Raw genomic sequence first — 22,931 nt, forward strand, 5'->3', positions numbered from 1 at the left:
GCAAAATTAAATTATTATTTTTGTTTGGAAATGTGGATTTATTAGAAGAACACATGAAGTGCATGCCCAACTGATGGTCCTCCTGTAAGCCTAATGATTCATAATGAGGAATGTTGTATACATTTAGCATTAAACTAAGCATTTCATCTGCCTTTCTTTTTTTTAATGAAGGGAACAGAATGTTGCTGTAAAATACCTCATGGAATTATACCTGTCTGCAACATTCTACACAGTGATTGGTTAGTTCAGAGCACCTGCTCATTTATATTTGTCCCTAATTGGCCACAGGAATATGAATTCCACTAGATGTTTGTACTACACTTGATTTGCAAAATATTGTAAATGTATTTATTGATTTTAAAACATTTATTTTGCAACAGTGCTTAATTGCTAATATATTTATTTTGCTACAGTGCTTAATTGCTAAAATATTCTATGAGTATAATGTCCCTTTCAAATATCTCAACATCCAAATGCAAATTGGTTAGTATTACAGAAGATGCAGTAGACCCCAATCTTGTCTTTGTCTGTGGTTATGTCTAGAGAATGAGAATAAAAAAAAACACAATGCAGAAAAAATGGTTAAAAAATAATTTGCAAGTCTGAGATTAATTAAAATTCTGATACAGCATTGTGGCAAACATCAACATCACCTGTTTCAGCATTGCAGTAAATGAAGATAGATAGCCAGAGCTAGGGCTGAGATGAGACCAGAGAGGAACAGCATTTACTGCAAACAAGATGAATGTTCACTGTTACTGAGACAGAAGATTTAATTTCTTTCCTAGAGACATCCAGTGCTCAGGGACTTCATCACTTGCAATGAGGAAGAGCATGTGTGTCTGGAAGAGAAAAGAAAAGTGAAAATTGCAATAAGTAAATGTTGACTTTTAGGTAAAGGTTGAATAATAGGATGTCAAATAGGGAAGAGCATATCACATGCAATCCAACACCTTAAACATAAAACCAATTCATTTCTATGTGCCCCAGTGCTAGAAAGTTGTTGAATTATTTATCACTGCAATAAACTATCATTTATTACAAAACCCAAGGCAATATACAAACAGATAACCTTGGATTTCTATTGAATGTGTAAACAAATTGTGTCAATTTAGTAATGAATTAGATAGTAAAAAAAATAAAGCAATGAATAATGAAGTGCTCCATTTGAAATAACTGTAGGTAAATAAGATCATTTAAATAAGGAAGTGATTTATTTTAAATAATTATGCAGGCAAATGCAGTAATTGAATTCTGCTTGCTTAATACCCACATTGTACTGAGAGTTAACCATATACTGAAAGCTTTTTAGAACGTCAAAGTAATGTAGCATAAACATATACAACATGCAGACATAGCTAAAGATTAAATGAACAAGTCAAAATCAAACTTTCATTATTCAGATACAGCATGCCATTTTAACTCTTTCCTGCCAGGACTTATTTGTCTATATGGGAATAAAGTTCTGATGTAAACAAATAAGTAAAAGTGGAAATCATGTGATTGTTCATCAGGGCTGGATTTACATCTCAGGTGCCTGTAGGCACAAAAACCTGAAGCCCCCCCCCACCACACACACACACACAAAAGTAAAAAAAAAGTGAGGACTTTTTAAAAAAAAATAGTTATTGTTTAAAAAGATAGATAATCCCTTTAATTACCCATTTCCCAGTTTTGCACAGGCAACATGGTTATATTAATATACTTTTTACCTCTATGATTACCTTGTATCTAAGCCTCTTCTGACTGCCCCCTTATCACATGACATTTTATTTATTATCTATTGACTTGCATTTGAGCCAATTAGTGCAGTGCCATGCACAACTCCATGGGAGAGAGCACAATGTTATCTATATGGCCCACATATATTAGCAGTCTCTTGATGTCAAAAGCTAATGAAAAAACATGTGATAAGAGGCTGTCTATAATGGCTTAGAAACAGGCAGAAATGCAGAGGTTTAAATGTTATAAAGTATATTAAAGGGATAGTAAACACCAAAAATTTTATTGTTTAAAAAGATAGATAATCCTTTCATTTACCATTCCCCTGTTTTGCACAGCCAACATTGTTATAGAAATGTACTTTTTACCTTGAATCTAAGCTTCTGCTGACTGCCTCCTTATCTCAGATCTTTTGACAGACTTGCATTTCAGACAATTAGTGCTGACTCTTAATATAACTTCACGTGCGTGAGCACAGTGTTATCTATATGAAACACATGAACTAACTCCCTCTAGCTGTGAAAAACTGTCAAATGCCTTCAGATGAGAGGCGGCCATCAAGGGCTTAGAAATAAGCATATGAGCCTACCTAGGTTTAGCTTTCAACCAAGAATACCAAGAGAACAAAACAAATTTGATAATAAAAATAAATTAGAAAGTTATTTAAAATGGAATGCCCTATCTGAATCATGAAAGTTTAATTTGGACTTTACTATCCCTTTAATATAACAATGTTGGCTGCGCAAAGCTGGGGAATGGGTGGTAAAGGCGTTATCTATCTTTATAAACAATAACAATTTTGGTGTAGACTGTCCCTTTAAAGGGACACTCAATCAAAATTAAACTTTCATTATTCAGATAGAGCATGCCATTTTAAATAAATTTCCAATTTACTTCCATTAACTAAATGTGCACAGTCTTTTTATATTTAAACTTTTTGAGTCACCAGCTCCTACTGAGCATGTGCAAGAATAAGTGTGTTTGCATTTTTGAATGGCTGATGGCTGTCACATGGTATGTGTATGCATTTGTGATTGGCTAATGGCTGTCACATGGTACAGGGGGAGTGGCAAAAGACATAACTTTTAAAATTGTCAGAAAAAAAAATCTACTACTCATTTGAAATTCAGACTAAGTGCTATTGCATTGTCTTGTTATCTTGCATTTGTTGATTATGCAAATCTACTGTGTTGACTGGTCCTTTAAGATAGTAATTTCTAGCCAAGTTTCTCGAGTGATCACAACACTATTTTGTTAAGTTTGTTAAACCCTGCTGCTGCTAACAAGTTTTTAACTGAAAAGTACCTGTTTAAAAAATAGAAACTGTGAGCTCTCCCTGAAATGAACCCATAACACCCCTCTTCACACCTCATTACACCTGAACACATTCACACCTCTTAAGGTTACAGTAATGCTCTGTTCATGTAACCTGTTTGTTCACTCTACAAGGAAAATATCAATTTACAGGTGGGACTTTAATCTTTTGTCATCACAATAAATCCTCAACACTCAGTGACCATATTAATTCCATATGTATTTTGACATGATGGGCATACTTCTATGATCACTTCAGGACAACAACATTTAGATATGGCGTGTTTTTAATTTTTATTTGTAATATTTTATTGTATAATTAATGAAGATAAAACAACATCTAATATACTGTATACAGTACATGAATTATTTATTCAGCCTGCTTTTGCTAAACAATACCTTTTAAAACTGTGCTTCTTCAATACTATTATTGGGGATTCCTGACCCTGCAACAGGGGCCAGCCTGGGACCCAAAATAGGCCTGAGTATTTTAAGACAGAGCAGCTCACTCCCAACCCCCCTTCTGTATTTTTAACTATACCCTAAAATTGCTAAGAAATATGTACTAGTTTGATTTACAAATCATTTAAACTTTTTAACACACTTGTGTCGCTGTATTCTGCAAACTGGTTGTCATTATATAGTAAAAACTGAACTGTAATAAAAAAATAAATAAAAAAAGAAGCTTTTGAAGTTCACTTTTAAATAAATTATAACTGCTTATTGCTAATCAGCCTGTGTGGTCACAGTCATTTAAAAAACCTAAGAATTTGTCACACACATAGGATTCACTATCACAGAGAAATTGCACACGCATACTGTATATCCACAGTCACACACACACAGCACCCCTAACATGAAAAAAAGACACACAGAGACATCAACAGGAACCATCAATAGGAGGTGCTTCTTTGCTACTATCACCCCCTCCCCCCCATTGGTTAGTCCAAACCATGGAATATGCACTTGCATAGACTTCCTGTACAAATATGGTGGCAGTATTTTTCTGTACAACAACACTGCCACAGACATATTGGAAACCCTATTACTGTAAAAGCAAATTCATACACTTACTGTATACCGGCCTACCCCTGAAGGAATGATGCAATTGACTGAAGGGGCCCCAATCCATGTGGGCCAGTATTAATTTAGATCTGAGAGACCCCTGTAATTATGCCCCTATTCAATGACACAGATAAGCCCCCAAAAAGGGACAGTATACAAGTATATACTAGAGGACAGGCAACAGGCAGACACTAGGTGACAAGAGACATGAAGACAAGTACTAATCTATGCATACCCCTTACCTACCCAGGTATGAGGGTGATTGAAGCTGCTACAGACCAATCATGGACTGCATGCAGAGAGACCGCTCTGCAGCGGATCATTAATTAGCCTGCAGAGCCAGTCATTGAGTGGAGGATCATTTTATGTATTTCTGAGTGGGGCAGGACCCACCCCTAAAATGACTCACAGACACAGCAAGGCAGTGAGAGGCAGGGCAGGACTGGTCCTGCATCATGCACAAATAACAATGCTGGTGACTGGGTGAGGCTAAAGCAACCAACCCCCGCCCACAACTGGCCCCGACCCACTGGGCAAATGCCCTATATGCCCTATGGTCAGTCCTGGCTTGCCCTACAAAATTATACACTGTGAAATCTCATATATATTTGTCTCTAATTGACTACAGCAAAGGAAACCAGGAACATGGGTTACACCAGGCTTTTTGAGAGATGAATTGATGATTTAAAAATTGAAAATGAAATTGTTAAATTATTTTAAAGCATTTATTTTGCAATGCACAGCTTAATTACTGACATATGATATGTTTAACCCCTTAACGACCGTACGTCACTGGTTGTTAAAGGATTGTGTGGCTATAATAGCGTGGGTCTTGCCACGAGCGGCAAGACTGTGCTATTAGACCCTCTCTCTGGAAGGCTTACTAAAATAGTGTGGTTTCGCTGCTGGTGGCTAGGACGAGCTATTGAAAGCAGCACATAAAGCTCCCGCCTTTTCAAAATGAAACTCATAACTTGTCTTTCTAGTAAATTGTTATGGATTTTCAGTATGCAATTACCATTTTATAAAAAATATTTTCTTTGATTATATACTCTGGTTATTTTACACAGCTGCCTTATTCTCTATTTCACCCTTTTTTTTACAGAACATTTTGAATGTATTTATCATTGCAGTTAATTAGACTCTGACAAAAGCTGGATTCTCGCTGTTAAATTGCAGTCATATGTTGATACATATTCTAATCAAAACACACAGTATATAATGTCTAGTAAAACTGTTTTGTACTTGGTGGTTTGCGAATAAAGGTATCAACAAGAGTGGAATTAGTCCAATTCATATTTATACACAGCCTACTCCCTAGCAGAAAGATTTTATTAGAGATGGTGTGAAAACACACAGTCTATAATATATAGTATAAATTAAAAAAGTGGATTGGTGCGCGCTAAGGATGGTATTGCTAAACACTTACTCTAAAGATACAATCTCTGCTTGTATCAGACACAAGGAAATGACCAATAATGAAGCCTAAGCCTCAAGATAGAGAAAGTGCGCTATCAAGCTAAAAGTATACACACCACATTAAAAGATATTTAAATTTATTAAATGAAATAGACAAATTACATAAAAACATATATAGAAGTTAGCGGTAGGGACGTCTCCCTTGGATAAAAAATCAGTAGTCCGTGCAAATATTTGCAAATAGCAGCTAACAATTAATAGGATGTAAATAAATGTTAAAAAACAATCACATGTGCAGAGGTCTGTACACTTCTATTTTCCAGGAACGGCAGTCACTACAGCCGAGGTCCAAGCTTTGACCGCAAGATTTCCTTTCCTCGGTAACACCCTCCAAGTACCCTCTTGACTCACGGTACAGTACATTGTATCTGTTTGTGGCACCAATTTGTTACAAATTCTAGCCGTAATGCTACAATATTGATGCTCATTTGCACACGGCCATCTGCACTGTGATTATATTTCTGGACTTGGTGCTTGTTTTTATTAATAATCCTTTCTTTTGTGATTATGATTAGTGTTATGCCATACATTTAAGATTATGATTGTTTTTTAACATTTATTTACATCCTATTAATTGTTAGCTGCTATTTGCAAATATTTGCACGGACTACTGATTTTTTATCCAAGGGAGACGTCCCTACCGCTAACTTCTATATATGTTTTTATGTAATTTGTCTATTTCATTTAATAAATTTAAATATCTTTTAATGTGGTGTGTATACTTTTAGCTTGATAGCGCACTTTCTCTATCTTGAGGCTTAGGCTTCATTATTGGTCATATAATATATAGTATGTCTAGTACAAACTGTTTGGTAACTGGTGTTTAGTGAATGTAGATTTCAGCAGTTGTGGAATGAGCCTTTTTTATACCTTGGGCCACTGTTTATTAATACACAGATTTCATGGTCACAACTGCATCGGACATCCGGAGGAGGAGCTAAGCGCAAGTCACGGAGCGCTTCTCTCTCTTACTCCCGCACCAGCTCCTAAGGCAAGGGAAAGTGTGCCTGGAGCCCTGTGACTAGGGAGATAGTGCGGTAAAAGGAAAAGACAACCGTGAGGGGTAAAGACGTTGGCGCTGTTCTTCAGTAGAAGGCTTTCGAGGAGGAGGCATAAAAATATCTAGCACACACCACGGCCTCAGTAAACAAACAGGTGATCTGTCGCACAAATCTCCCTCCCACCGCTGTTGCGTGAGGGAGCTAGAGGTGAGATGTGGTGCTAGAGGCGGAAGAGGCTAAAGAAAACCTGGCAGAGGTAAAGGCTTCAGACGGAGGATAAAGGTAGCCCCCTCCCCTGAAGACAGTAACCAACTTTATCTTGCTGGTCTGCTGAGGGGAGCTGAAACGCTGCGTTGAGTGATTGGAGGGACCTGGGGGAGGCAATTCGCTGGATACCAGAAGCAGCGTCCATTGAACAGCAGGGGGTGCATTCCCATTAAAGCTTCCAGGCGATTAGCTGTGTAACTCTCCCTCCCACCGGTGTTGCGAGAGGGAGTTAGAACCTGGGAAGGCGGCTAGAGGTGAAAGGAGACAAGTAAAGCCGACGAGGATTGTCACGGGTACAAGTAACTCCCCTCATAAAGGCCCAAACCTGAGAGTAAATAGCTGGAATACTGAGAGGAGCTGGAAGTGTTGTCCCCAGCGAGTAGACGTTCCTGGCAGAACCCGGGATGGCATCTGCAATATCTCCTAAACAGCAAGTATTCTTTAAAGAGTGACATTTCTATGCTGCCTGTCGACTACTGCTATGCTTGCTTTCTTAACTCTCTAACAAAACGCTTGCCTGCTATGTCCTTTTGCCATCTAACCTCTTGAAAATCTTGCTGCTATCATATAGCCAGTGTGACTGCACTTAGTAAAACAACATAAGCTTTGTATTTAGGAGCCTATGCTTTTATAAGAGAATATTTGAGGACATATATTTTGCCGGGAATAAAGAGGAGGGAAACAGAGTGGAGAAAAGGAAGGAAGAAGCAGAAATAAAATTTTAATTAAAGGGACAGTAAACCTAAAAAATAATGTTATATAATTCTGCACATAGTGCAGAATTATATAACATTATTTAGGTGCTATAGCTATAAAACCGTTTTTTCACTTTTAATATTTAAAAACATACCTCTTTTACAGACCCGCTCTCTGCTGAGCGGGTCTGTTTTTTTTAGTCAGCGCATCGGGCCAGCTGTATAGTCACAGCTCGGCCCGACCGCGCCATAAGACTAAGTGCAGCTCGCTCCTGCTCTGTCTGACAGCAGGAGCAAGCTTCACTTAATGCTATGGCGCGGTCGGGCCGGGCTGTGACTATACAGCTGGCCCGATGCGCTGACTAAAAAAACAGACCCGCTCAGCAGAGAGCAGAGAGCGGGTCTGTAAAAGAGGTATGTTTTTTAAATATTAAAAGTTAAAAAACGGTTTTATAGCTATAGCACCTAAATAATGTTATATAATTCTGCACTATGTGCAGAATTATATAACATTATTTTTTAGGTTTACTGTCCCTTTAAATCTGGACACAGTGGGGAAAGGAGAAAAAAAAAAAAGAGAAGAAAGATGAAAAAAAAAACACTGTCAGTCTTTGCATGCACTTCTCTACTATTGGCTACTACTAATTACTAACTACTGGCTAATAACTCTGAATCATTCACACTGTAATAGGAGACCTTGGGCTACTTTTGGAGAGGTTCTTAAAAGGATAAAAAGGCTAAGGAACTTTAGTTAGATTCAATATGTATAAATAGTATGGTTGGGCTTGAAGAATGTTAGAAAATTTCTCTATTTTTTTTGAATAAAGAATCTAGGGAAGGTAATTGTTTAACTTTATATTAAGTTAAACACATAGGAGGATTGACTCCTTATCTGGAGAGCTTTATTTACTGTCCTTAGGGTCTCAAAACCAAGGAGGAGACTAGAGTCTCTGGCTTTCTTAGTGAATACAACAAATCTGTTAAAGCTGTTATGTACATGTGAATTTAACATAGGCATATTAACTCTTGCTTGTATTTGTTATTAACCTCTACCTATGCTTCTGCACAAGTGAAGCTTGAGAATATACTGGAGCTGTACTTTATAGCAAGTCCTTAATGTAAAAGGTGTGATTTTTATGTATTCTCTGATTGAATGTAGTACTCCTTAGAACAGGAAAAGGCAAGGGATTGTACACACACGTAAAGAAGAATTTGAATTAGAGTGCTTTTTATTTCAGCTAAACTTGAGGGTTTATTTTGCGTAGTCACTAATAGCTAAGGTTTAAGCTTTAAGCAGATTAATAAAGCTAATCTTTGGCTGATTATTACTGAAATAACTCTATGACATTCTAAGAGTCTACAAATAAAGATTACCACTGGCGCTTATAAAATAAGCTAGGATTTATACTACCATAACAGAGTGGGACTTATCTAAGTGTAAAAAGGAAATCTTGCGTGAATCAAATCTGTCTCAAAATGTATTGGAAAAAAAATATATATATAGATAGATAAAAGTATCTAAGGGTGTGTGACAGTGAATTTAATATTTGAGTCAGTGTATGTAGACGATATATCTAGTGTTCAAAACGTTTTCCTTTGGAAAACATATATGAAATAGATGAGTCTGTGTATACAGACAATATAGATGATGTCCGTAAATCGTGTCCTTTACAATAAATTGGGTTAAAGGGATAAGTGTGTGTTTATAAATAGTGTTTGTGATACTAAATGATGTCCTTAAAATATAGATAGATAGTAATTGATAAGTCTGTATTTACAGGTGATATGTATGGTGTCCGTAAATAAAGATGATAGATATAATAGATAAAAATTGACTTGTTTAATAAACTAGATAAACTTGTGACATAAACTTATCCATATAATGTGAGTGGGGGGAGAGAGAAGGGTGTAAGGAAAGGAGTGAAGTGACTTTTAGTGAGGAAATAGTAAGAAGACCCAGAAAATTAGTTGAGTAAGTTGATAAAAAAGAAATTAATTCAGTTTTATAGTGTTTATTTAGTGTTCATGGAGTGTCAACCGGCTGTGATAGGATAAAAAGGTAGTGAGAAAAACCACGAAAATTAGATAAATAAGTTAATAAGAAAAAATTAATTGAGATTAATAATGTATGTGCTCGTGGAGTGTCAACCAGCTATGGTAGGATAAAGGAGTCCCTATTTTAAATGATTAATTCTTGCACTACCCTAAGGTTACAATCTCAAGGTCTGTTAGGGTAGACTCTTAGAATTGATATGGTGAAAGAGGGTTGGCGCTTACTATAAATCCTAAATGCCTGGCGGATATGAAACTACTCCTCCTCAGTAGTTTGGGTTAAGATAGATTGTACAAATAAAGATTACCACTGGTGCTTATAAAATAAGCTAGGATTTATACTACCATAACAGAGTGTGACTTATCTAAGTGTAAAAAGGAAATCTTGCGTGAATCAAATCTGTCTCAAAATTTATTGAAAAAAAATATATATATATAGATAGATAGAAAAAAGTATCTAAGGGTGTGTGACAGTGAATTTAATATTTGAGTCAGTGCATGTAGACGATATATCTAGTGTTCAAATCGTTTTCCTTTGGAAAATATAGATAGATAGTAATTGATAAGTCTGTATTTACAGGTGATATGTATGGTGTCCGTAAATCAAGATGATAGATATAATAGATAAAAATGACTTGTTTAATAAACTAGATAAACTTGCGACATAAACTTATGGCATTAAAATTCATAAAAATGTAATCTCAAATAAATAAAACATAGGGACGTCTCCCTATAAGTAATTCTTTTGGTCAATTGGCCTTACAAATAATTGGATATTAAAGGTATAAAACTTGATCAATATAGCCACTTTGTGTGTATACCAGTTATTGGGCAAACCGTAAGGTACCTTACAAGTGTCAGTTGAGAATCGGAAATACTTCGGAACCGATGTACCGCTTCTTTGAGCATCCTTGTGTGTTGTGCTCCTTCGCGGCTTATTACAAAAACAACAAGCCTCCGATGTTATTGGTTGTTGGAAGTCACACCTCTCTTTTAATAGGCTGTGAGGGTGCACGCTGGATGTTAGCGTGTGAAGGTATAGATGATCTTTAACAAGATGTTTATAGTGCAGCTGTTAGGATTCTGCTTCAGCAACGTATGAGCGCAATATTGGAAATCCGCTGTTGTAGTAATGAAGTAGTATTCTCCCATTTATAGCTGATCAGATCCTTCGTCCTCCTTATGGCTTTTGCTCCTAAATCATAGAAATTAAAGAGTCCACTTGAGGGGCTGGATCGCAGCTTGTAGGAGTAAAAATAGTTGTAGTGCAAAGGTCTGGAGTAAATTCTATGCGTTTCACCCTCTGTTTTATTTATTTGAGATTACATTTTTATGAATTTTAATGCCATAAGTTTATGTCACAAGTTTATCTAGTTTATTAAACAAGTCATTTTTATCTATTATATCTATCATCTTTATTTACGGACACCATACATATCACCTGTAAATACAGACTTATCAATTACTATCTATCTATATTTTAAGGACATCATTTAGTATCATGAACACTATTTATAAACACACACTTATCCCTTTAACCCAATTTATTGTAAAGGACACGATTTACGGACATCATCTATATTGTCTGTATACACAGACTCATCTATTTCATATATGTTTTCCAAAGGAAAACATTTTGAACACTAGATATATCGTCTACATACACTGACTCAAATATTAAATTCACTGTCACACACCCTTAGATACTTTTATCTATCTATCTATCTATATATATATATTTTTTTTCAATACATTTTGAGACAGATTTGATTCACGCAAGATTTCCTTTTTACACTTAGATAAGTCACACTCTGTTATGGTAGTATAAATCCTAGCTTATTTTATAAGCACCAGTGGTAATCTTTATTTGTACAATCTATCTTAACCCAAACTACTGAGGAGGAGTAGTTTCATATCCGCCAGGCATTTAGGATTTATAGTAAGCGCCAACCCTCTTTCACCATATCAATTCTAAGAGTCTACGCTAACAGACCTTGAGATTGTAACCTTATACCCTGTTTTCACTGTTACAAAAAAAATGTGTTACTAGAAACTTTGGGTATAGTCATCACTTAAGTTTGGGGGGGTTAAAGCTTTTGATAAGATATCTCGCACATCCACCGGAAGGAAGGGTAGTGCAAGAATTAATCATTTAAAATAGGGACTCCTTTATCCTACCATAGCTGGTTGACACTCCACGAGCACTAAAGAAACATTATTAATCTCAATTAATTTTTTCTTATTAACTTATTTATCTAATTTTCGTGGTTTTTCTCACTACCTTTTTATCCTATCACAGCCGGTTGACACTCCATGAACACTAAATAAACACTATAAAACTGAATTAATTTCTTTTTTATCAACTTACTCAACTAATTTTCTGGGTCTTCTTACTATTTCCTCACTAAAAGTCACTTCACTCCTTTCCTTACACCCTTCTCTCTCCCCCCACTCACATTATATGGATAAATTTATCAACTCACCCACTTACACTAAAATCACCTCTCCAGCTATGGCTGGGAAATCGAGAGATAAAAAAAATAAACAGGTCATAGAAACTATTGTGGAATTACACACAAGTACTACCAGCCATTCCAGAGACACTGAACAAATTGATATGCAAACTTTAGTTGAAAGTATTTTGAATGCCTTGACTCCTAAATTTGAAGGCCTCAGGTCTGAAATTAAACAAGACTTAACAATACTAACAAATGAAGTAATACAATACTCTAGTAGACTCCAAGAGGTTGAACAGAGAGTCTCAGATATAGAAGACAATAGTGAGGGTATGAGATCTAAAATTGAAACCAACAATATACCCTAATTTTAAAACTACAGTATAAAATTGAAGACCTAGAGAATCGCTCTAGAAGGAATAACGTTAAGATAATAGGCCTTCCCGAAAATAAAGGAAATGAGAATTTGGCAGAGTTTATCTCTATAACTTTGATCAAACTTGTGGGTATTCCCCCCACTTATCCCAGTATACTAGTTGAATGGGCACATAGAATAGGTAGCCAGACATTTAATAGTAATAAGGAAGCAAGATCAAGACCAGTACTTGCTAGACTACTTCATTTTCAAGATAAAGTGACATTAATGCAGTATTATTGGAAATCACAACCAATTTTCATGGGGGAGAAATTTAATTATTTCTCTTTCAGGATTTCTCTTACAAGACCTCATTAAAGAGAAAGGAAATGTCACCTTTATGCACGAAGCTGATGAACCCCCTGTTCAGGCTACTATGCTTTATCCTGCTATGTTTAAAATCACAGTTAGAGATAGAGTTTATCTTTTTGATAATCGCAAAGACGCTGAAAAATTTCTGGTAGAAAATAAAATACTATAAGGACCTTGGTATATATTATTAGAGTCTTAATTTTTAATTTTTTGAGATGGCGTCTCCTCAAAATTTAAGTATGTAGGGTCAATGCCCTCACATGGATTAATTATAAATAGTAGTGGAAGGTTAGTTATAGGGTTCAGGTTGAGTGGGGTGGAGGAGGAAGATGCCAGTTATGATCATATACATTTTTTTTTCTTCTCTCTCTCCTCTCAGATGTTTTAACACTTAATTAAAAATAATGACTGCTCTTTTGAATTCCTTAAATATAATTTCCTTAAACATAGGGGGTATTAACTCCCCCGTAAAACAGTGATAGCGCAACTTAAAAAAAATGAACTGCTCTATAGCCTTTTTACAGGAAACTCATTTGGATCTTAAAGAAGTTGCTAAACTGAAAACCTCCTGGGTAGGAGAGGTGGTGGCCTCACCAGGGGAACATAGGAGAAAGGGAGTAGCCATTTTAATAGGAAAAAAGACAAAGGTACAAATATTCCAAATTTTACGGACCCAGATATATTTGAGATGATTCAAATAGCCCATATATGTATATATATGTTGAAATGATACATATTATACTAAATAAATAGTTGCTGCAGTGAATAGATATATGGAAAAATAGATTCAAACTGTAATAATCCCATGGTTTAATTATGTGTAACATAATTTTTCTTTTTTTCAGATGGAGTGCCTGCATGGGATACCTAAATCATGTCATATGATTATATACAAGATGATTCTGAAAGTTTAAACACGGCTCTGAAAACATATTAGATATATAAATGCCGTTAATTTCAGAAACAGTATACATTATTTTAATATAATATACTGTGTTTCATATCAAAATAATCAGAAAATTCATAAGATATTACTTATCCAAAACAAATATTGTGAGTAAGTGTTTGCAGTAAATTATGATAAAATGAATAACCATTTCATAGAATACTGAATTAAGTTGTTAAAATGTTTAGAAATAGTATTGCATGTATTGCTGTGTTGTGCTGTCTGCTGCCACCTAGTGTTATGATGCGAAATTGCAGCCATGAGATGATTGGTTGTTGCAAGGATGCATTTCCTTGACAACATACTTTACCAAATAAACCAATCCATGTTCAGTTGCAAAGAACCAATCCGAGACAAGGCTTCCGTGGGCATTTCCAATACTCACCAATGACTGATAATAATCAAAAAAGGGGAGGGGTGAAATCAGATGATTTAACCCCAAGCATAGAGACTGAGGAGAAAAGGTGGCTGCTAATCCTGAAGGAATAACTACTGTGGTTATTATTAAAGCACACGGCTACTTTTGGACTCCATATGCAATATCCCCAATTTTGAATTTCTGAGGTGAAATTGGATCTGTTGAGAAACATTGGAAACTGGATATCGACTGGTTTATTTGGTAAAGTATACAAGGTTATTGGTAAGATAAGTTATATTCATAGTCACCACAGTTAAATTATAATAAGCAGATTTAAGGAAATAGTTTATATTTCAAGTTAGCATTTCATAGCCTATGTATTGTTAAACTAATCCCAATCTTAAATTGTTTATCTATGCAAATATATAATAATAATTCAGAAGTGTATATTGTATTATTTGTTTAAATTTGTATCTGGTAGACTAAGTAACCTATCTGTGAAAGTTCTGATGTTTTAATCAATATTGTATTAGGATTGTATTGCCTTGAATGTTAAAAGCAAAAGATTTTAGTCTCATTGTAATATTTTTAAATGCAGCTCTGAATGAAAGGTTGGTTTTAAAGATAAATTGTTCTGTGTTTTATAAGAAGGATAGCATATCTTAATAGTTGGTTTTAACGCATATAATATTGTGTCATATTCTGGTATTGCAAATATATTTCAATATGTTCATGGATATTAACTAAATAAAAGAATTCAGGTATTTATATTAATTGTATGGTTTCTAGTAGATGCATGTTAGTTAAGGGTTTCTATTTTTAAGGATAATTATTATTTTTTTTGTGTTATAACCCTGCCATAAGCTGATATATTATTTGGAGAGCACTACTTAGATTTTCATAAATATACTGACATAATATATTGGAGGCACTGCTGAAATTTATTAAAATCCATCATATTGATATCATATATTTGTAGTAAATAGAAATTATTATAAAAGAGAGAAAAAGTTTCATATTTTGATATTAATATTTTGAAAATATAATTTTTGAAAAATTGAAAATATTGATTTTCATATTTCGAGATTGATATTAATATCTTGAAATATTATTCAAGATTAATTTTTGAAAGATTAATAAAAATATTATTTTTTCATATTTCAAAATTAATCAAAAATATTAATTTTTCATATTTTCAAAGTTAATCAAAAGTATTAATTTTTCATATTTCGAAATATTAATTTTTCATATTTCAAAATTAATATTATTTAAAATATATAAATATATATATATATATCATTTTTTTTTCTCTTTTTATTGGCAAAATTGTATTAGCGTTTTAATTTAACTGAATACTAAACCAATATAAAAATGTCTGTAGCCAGAAGTGACTCATTTAATTCTATACATAGTGATGAAAATGGTCCCATTACAATACCCATTACTAAAGGTCAGGTCCTTAAGAAAGATATCTTAAGTTACATTAAAGGGAAGTTTAATATTGCGGGTGAATTAAATGATTTTATGGATATGCTTGAAACTAGGGCTAAAAATATTACCATTAATAATAATATGTGGAATGAAGAGAATAAATTCTTCCAAGAATTATTAATGATTAATCAATGCAAGACTCTCAAAAAGCAAGACGAACTAATACTAAAATCTTGGCCCCTTTTAATATGCATTATTGACGAAATGTTGTTTTGTGTCATAGACAAACGATTGCAAATACAGGAGCTAGAAAGTAGTATTCGTTCCTCACGCAGATGCGAAGAGGAATTAAAAATAGCCAAAAATAAAATGGATGAATTTGCGCAAAACCTAACCGCCTTAGATAAGCATAACATAGACTTACTCACACAGATACAAGATTTAAATAAACAGCTTTCACAAAGCCAGAGAGAATTAAGCGATTTAAAAAGGTCATATCGCCATAATGAAAACCCTTATATTAACAGTGAGAATAATGCAGATAATGCTAACTCCTTTAGCGAACGCGTCAGGGACGAGGCACAGAAATATATGGAACAGTATAGACAAATGACCCCTAATGGGTCAGAAATAGATTTCCCAAATAGGCAGTCACCTCATGATGTAAATCCAGAGGACTGCTGTAACGCAGCTGGTGCGGGGGAGGGAAACTCTAACAGAGAATCCCAAAGTAAGTCTGATAAAGTATATGATTCCCATAAAATAATCACCTTCGTACAACGTGCAGTAACTATATTTTCCAATAAGGGAACAACATCTGTAATTGATCATTTAGAGGGTTTTGAAAATGCGTTAGCTATAATGAATGTTACAAGTGAGATATTGAAAATTGAATTTCTGCCTTGGGTATTTGACAGTAAATATCACAAATTCTTTGCTTCACTAAAGGATATGAATTTTCATTCCTGGAGTGGGATAAAACGACAATGCAGAAAAGAATTCGGGCAATATCGCACTAAAACTGCAGCGAAAATAGCGGTATATGGTTTAAAGTGTCGTGCGAATCAGAGTCCAATCGAATTCCTTTCTGAATTGAAAAATGCGTACAGTATGGCTGAAGATAATCCCAGATTTGATGGCTCAGAATTTGTAAATTTATTTTTTGAAGCATTGCCTACACCCATCAAAATTAACTTAGCTAGAGATTTTGATGAGGACTGCTCATTGGAATGGCTGATCAAAGAGAGTACAAAATTATACTCTATTCAGCAGTCCAGTGAGCAGGGGGTTAAAAAGGAATCAAAACCCAAAATTGTGGCAGAAACTAGGATGTCACCTAAACCCCTCAATTTGGAGTCTAAACAGAAAACCTACGGGGAAGTGGCCAGTCAAAACAGGCCATCTCCACAGAGGTTTAACTCTGCCCCCTCCCCTACACGGGTTGAGGCGCAGGGAGACTATAACCATAGTGGGGGACATAATCAGGTGAATAATTACTCACAAAGAGAATACTCACCAAATAATTGGTATACGCGCAAGGGTAGATACAATAGACAGCGAAGATATTCTCAAGGTAACCAGACACCCCAGGTATATAATGCTCCCCAAAGTACTAATACTGAACAAGCTGAACCCCAGGGGCAACCACGCCAGAATAGAAATAGCGGCCCTGATTCTGAGGGAACCCAATGGTCCAGGAATCATTATCATGGGGCACCAAGAGATAGGCCCAGGGGTAGAGGTAACTTGTACAATCAGGTAGATATGCTGTTTACCCAGTTAAATCGGTTGAGCGAACAATTCGCTAATATGAGTCAACTTTCTACGGCTCAGCAACCGAACAATACTTTTTTAGGGGTACAGCCAGTGGTCAGCAGTGGACCAAAGGCACAACCATAAATACTGAAGTATCACCTGAAGGGGAGGGGAGAGATATACAAAATGCAATAATAAATATCAATGATACTAATCATGTTCTCTCCCCACAGACCGGAGAGAACATGGTGACAAGCAACCTCATCCGGGAAAAGTTAACAAAACTCTTCCTTTGCAGCACACCCTTAACCTTATTTCCACAGATGCAGTACACAAGAATCCAGCGGACCCTGTCATAGAGGAGACCGGTAGGTATGAAGCTTCTTCTGCATCGGAAAGCATGGTGAACTCAGGTAACGCGTGGCGAAGCCCACAGATGTATGATAACGCCAACTTTATGTGTGAAATGGTAGAAAATGCAGGAAGGTATTATGTATTAGTTGAGATGCAAGATTCAGTCTCCAACCCTATCATGGGATTAATTGACACCGGATCTCAGGCAACTATCTTATCCCACAGGTACTACACACAGCTAAATGAGCTAACACCCCACAAACCTAAAATAAGATAATTTGACGGTTCTCTAATAGGAGTTGGGGGTGACTCCCTAAAAGTTTACGGTACTGCCTGGAAAAATTTAAATTGGGGAACAAGGTCATAAGACACCCTGTCATTATAGTGGATCTGCCAACTGATCGTTTAATTATTGGTAGTGATCTCCTGAAGCGATTAAGCACCATAATTGATTCCATAAATAATGTAATTTGGTCACAAGTTAAAAGACTTATCAATTATGAAAAATCTGGTATATCTCGCAACCGACATAGCTGTCACGTGGTGGAAGAGAAACCAGATGCTGTGGAGATTCATTTCATGAATAACTCTGTACCTGAAATCACTATTCTACAAATAGATGATCAGACTCCTTTAAGTGGCTCTGATGGTAATACTTTTAAAATTTCACCTGGAAAGATAGCGAATATTTTCCTAGATGGCGATGTATTAACCATATCTCTCCACAAGGGGGATCATAGAATCCCTAAGGGGGGAGGCCACGCTCAATACCTCACAGGGATTGAGAGAGTTAAAGAGGATCTATTTATCCCTATACAAATGCATGACCTTGGTACAACAAAATATGCCAAATTGAGTTTAAAACAGGAAGCTAGCTATATAAGCGAAGGTTTATTAGCGCAGATAGCTGAACCTAAAGTGATTAAATATCTTTCTCCCCAAGACCACTGTGTCCACAACCTGGATAACAGGTCTGAAAGCTATAACATCATAGCTACGTGCTTATTATGTATCTCTATTGGTAATAAGTCAGTGAAGCACCTGTTTTTAGTTTTAAATACTCCCCATAATCAAATATACATTGGCAATGATATCTTACATAGATATGCCATACAAATAGATTTGATTAATTCTTGCCTCTGGAGCAGGTTAAAGGGGGACCCTGAAGTATTTCAGGATGAAAATGCAGCCCTGAAATCAAACCAGCAATTGCCATATGCTGTGAATATGCAGGTATCTAGCGATGTTATAATTCCTGCTGGGGCTGATAAATTTCTTTTACCCTTACAGGTAAAGAGAGGTCAGAAATTAAAAACTTCTGAAACACTGATTTGCCTCTCCCATAGAATACAAAATCTTGGTGTCACAGTGACCTACACTCCTATGGTGAATATTGGAACTGTTCCAATACATATTGTTGTGCATAACATGACCCCACAGGATATAACATTATCCAAGGGAACTACCATAGGATATGCACTGGAATCAAGTTATTACACGTTTGGATTCCAGAATAATGTAATTGGGCTAATAGCTGAAGGATACTTAACTGAAGAACAATTAATAGAACAATCCTTTGCATCTATGCCAGAGGGTCTATTTAATATTCAGTCTATTTATCCCTTCAGCTCAGAGGAAGGCATCTGTAAAATTGAAGAAGCCTCTCTAGTGTTTGAACAGCCAATCAAACAGCAAGATTACCCCAATTCCCAGAGTCATGGGGGCAATATAAACTATAATCAAGGGGATCTCACCTCTAGATTGGAAGAAGCCTATGAAATAGGACAGCCTTAAATCTTTCCAGGATTTCAGCAAATAGTCGAAGAGCAAATATCCTTAGCTAATGGCTGTTCCAGTGATGATGAACGGCAAAAGCTGTGAGAACTCCTGATGGAGTACAAGGATATTTTTGCTAAGGATTCTTATGACTGTGGTACTACAGACTTGCACATTGCAAGAATACAAACAGATCCCGATGCACCACCTGTATTTGTCAAACAATACAGACTTTCCCTAGCCTCATATGATTCTCTTGCAGAGATCATAAGGAATTTAGAAGAAAGAGGTATTATCAGACAGGTGCACAGCTCTTATAATAATCCTATTCTAGGTGTCCTTAAGCTCAATGGACAATGGCATTTGTGTGCTGACTTAAGACAGCTAAACAAACGAGTATACATGTCTGGCTGGCCTGTACCATACATTGACCAGTGCCTAGCACAAATGCAGGGATCCAAAATATTCACTGCCATTGATTGTGCACAGGGATATTGTACCATAAAGGTACATGAAGAGGACCAATATAAGCTAGCATTCTCCTTCCAAAAGGTCCAATATGCATTTCAGAGACTCCCCTTTGGATACATAAATTCTGGACATGAATTTGCTGTATTCATGCATAAGGCTATGCCTGATGCACTGGAAAGGGGGACCTTATCTTATGTTGATGATGTTTTAATCAAAAGCACACACTTTGAAAAACACGTCGCAGAGCTTAAACACGTCCTCAGCCAACTTAAAAGGGCAGGTGTCAAATTATCCCTACAAAAAGCTCAATGGTGCCGCACTCGTGTAAACTTCTTGGGACATGAAGTTACCTCTGAAGGATTAAATCCCCAGAAGAAAAAGGTGGAAGCTATAGTGAATTCTAAAAACCCAACTAACTTAAAGGAATTGAGATCATTCCTGGGTATGACAAATTATTCTCGCAAATTCATTGATAATTATGCGGAATTAGCTAAACCACTACTACTTCTTCTAAAGAAAGATGTGAAATTGCACTGGAGTGAGTCTCAAGAGACAGCCATCAGAGAGCTGAAGAGAAAACTCACTCAAGCACCTTGCTTAGCGTACCCTGAAGGTGGTAAACCTTTCTTCTTTGAGACAGGTTACACAGATATAAGCATGAGTGCTGTTTTATACCAGAAGCATGATAATTTGAACAAAGCCATTGCTTATGCGAGCAAAAATCTATCCCCAGTAGAAATAAAGTTTAACGATTACGAAAAAGCCCTCTTATCTACTGTATGGGCTCTACAAAATTTCTGCAGCTATATACAGGGTGAGAAAATTATTGTAGAAATGGCCCACCAGCCTTTGCTATATTTGCAAAGTGAAAGAATAAGAGATGGGAATTTGTCAAATAGCCGCATAACAGCATGAACTCTTTCCTTACAAGGCTGGCCACTAGAAATTCGCTACAAGCAGAATAAAAAGAATCCAGTCGCACAAGGGCTTGCTGAGCTCCACGACTGTTCTGCTAAAGATCCTGGGGAAGAATTATCAGAAGATGATTTTCTGGAGGAACAATTGCTTTCCCCATATAAAATATACAATGAGGACCATTGTCAAACATTACCTTGGGTGTATGTTGATGGTTGTTCTTACCATGCCACTATTGATAATGAGCCCAGATTAGTCACTGGCATTGGTATAACTGGGGCAAATGGATTCCCAAATATATCTATAGGTTTCAACATTGGACCAAAATCCAGTCAAGTTGCAGAACTAACTGCTGTTTTCAAAACCATTGAAATGGCTATTGAACATGGTATTCATGAATTTGTGATCATAACTGACTCAAATTATGTGCTTGACAGTTTTGTTGAATACCTGCCAACTTGGAAAAGAAATGGCATGCAGAAAAGCAATAACAAACCAGTCAAGCATGGCAAGTTGTTCTGCGAGATTGATAATCTGGTGGTATCCAATGATTTAACCATACACTGGAAAAAGACCAAGGGTCATTCCAGAGTTCTAGGTCCGGATAAGGAAGGCAATGACCTTGCGGATTCATTAGCCAAACAAAAAGCCATAACTGGAGAAATCCTTAATATTGACCACTTAATGGGTGCAATTCAGGTAGAAGCCATTACCAGAAACCAGGCAAAACAACAGAGTGAGCCTAACTTGGTACAATGGAGTTAGGATTTTCCTAGTGAGGAGCTGATCACTAGTCAAAAAGAAGACCCCATTGTAGGCATCTTCTATAAACACATAGAAGATCCTGAAGGCAATCCATTCTCAAAAGATGATTGTATTGGCAAAGAAGATCTTAGAATCTTAATAAAATCTAGATCACAATTCAAGTTACAGGATGGTTTGTTAATTAGAACCTCCAAAACTGGCATCCAGCAGTGGGTAGTACCCACCAAGTTCAGAGGTCTAATGCTTCAACATGCCCATGATGCTCCCACATCTGGTCATCGTGGTGCCAAACTCATGTATGAAATATTACGTGATTACTCTTTTTGGCCACACATGTTGAAAGATGTTCAAACCTACTGTCAAGGGTGTTTAATCTGCCCACAGTTCCAACCCACTGCACCAACTCATAGAGCGCCATTGCAGAAAAGGGGGATGGTAATGCCATGGTCAGATATACAAATTGATTTTATTGGTCCGGTAACAATGTCATCAAGAGGTAACAAATACATGTTAACCGTGACATGCCTGTTCACTAAATGCGTAGAGTGCATTAGTGCCCCTAACAACAGTGCTGAAACATGTGCAGCATTGCTCATCAACCACGTATTTTCCAGATTTGGTTTGCCCCAAAGAATCGAGTCAGATCAGGGGACCCACTTCACTAGCGAAGTGATGACCAAAATGTGGAAAATACTGGGGGTTAAAAGAAAGCTCCATATTGCTTATAGAGCTGCCTCAAGTGGTGGTGTAGAGCGTTACAACCAGTCCATTGTTAAAATCCTCAAAAAGTTTGTGAGTGAAACAGGTAAAGACTGGGATATAAAGCTACCTCTAGTCCTAATGGCATTAAGAGCAACTCCAAGTAGTGCAACCAAGATGTCACCTTTTGAACTGATGGCTGGTAGAAGAATGGTTCTACCTCAGCATCTACTGTACCGTACAACAGACCAAAACTTGATAAACGCTGCCAATACACATCAATATGTGGAGAACCTAAGAAAGCACCTGCAATATGCCTTTGCATTTGCTCAAAGGAATTTAGAAAGAGTTTATCTTTATAACTTTGGAAGAGATCAGGTTAGGGAGAAGAAATTTCTTCCCTCATAGAAAGGTACTTTACTGACAAAATATCTCCAGTGGCCTATAAAATAAGGATCCCCAAAAATGAAAGTTTCATAGATAAATGGGTCCATATCAATCAATTGCGGGCATGTCATCCCAGGTCCCAACTACAAGTCATAGAGGGAGAATGAAGTGTCATATCCCCAGATGCACTAAAGACATACTGTAGTTTAAATATGCCTAGCTGATGAACGTGAAGGCTCAAAAATGACAGACTTTCTACATAGAAGACTGTCTATGATGTGTACGGTCAACATCCT

The 22,931-nt window shown here is 36.3% G+C and overlaps 1 long non-coding RNA gene across 1 annotated transcript in view; it reads right to left on the reverse strand.

Moving 5' to 3' along the window:
* Positions 1-477: 477 nt before the first annotated feature.
* The window catches only part of LOC128665195 (uncharacterized), a 30,400-nt gene continuing 7,946 nt past the window's right edge, over positions 478-22,931 (reverse strand). Inside the window, exons 2-3 of the long non-coding RNA XR_008403029.1 lie at positions 654-842; positions 478-539 (exon numbers count right to left, since the gene is read on the reverse strand). This is a non-coding gene — a long non-coding RNA (uncharacterized LOC128665195). The remainder of the gene's footprint in view (positions 540-653; positions 843-22,931) is intronic.

The sequence above is a fragment of the Bombina bombina genome, chromosome 6 (genome assembly GCF_027579735.1).
Source record: "Bombina bombina isolate aBomBom1 chromosome 6, aBomBom1.pri, whole genome shotgun sequence".
NCBI classification, from domain to species: Eukaryota; Metazoa; Chordata; class Amphibia; order Anura; family Bombinatoridae; genus Bombina; species Bombina bombina.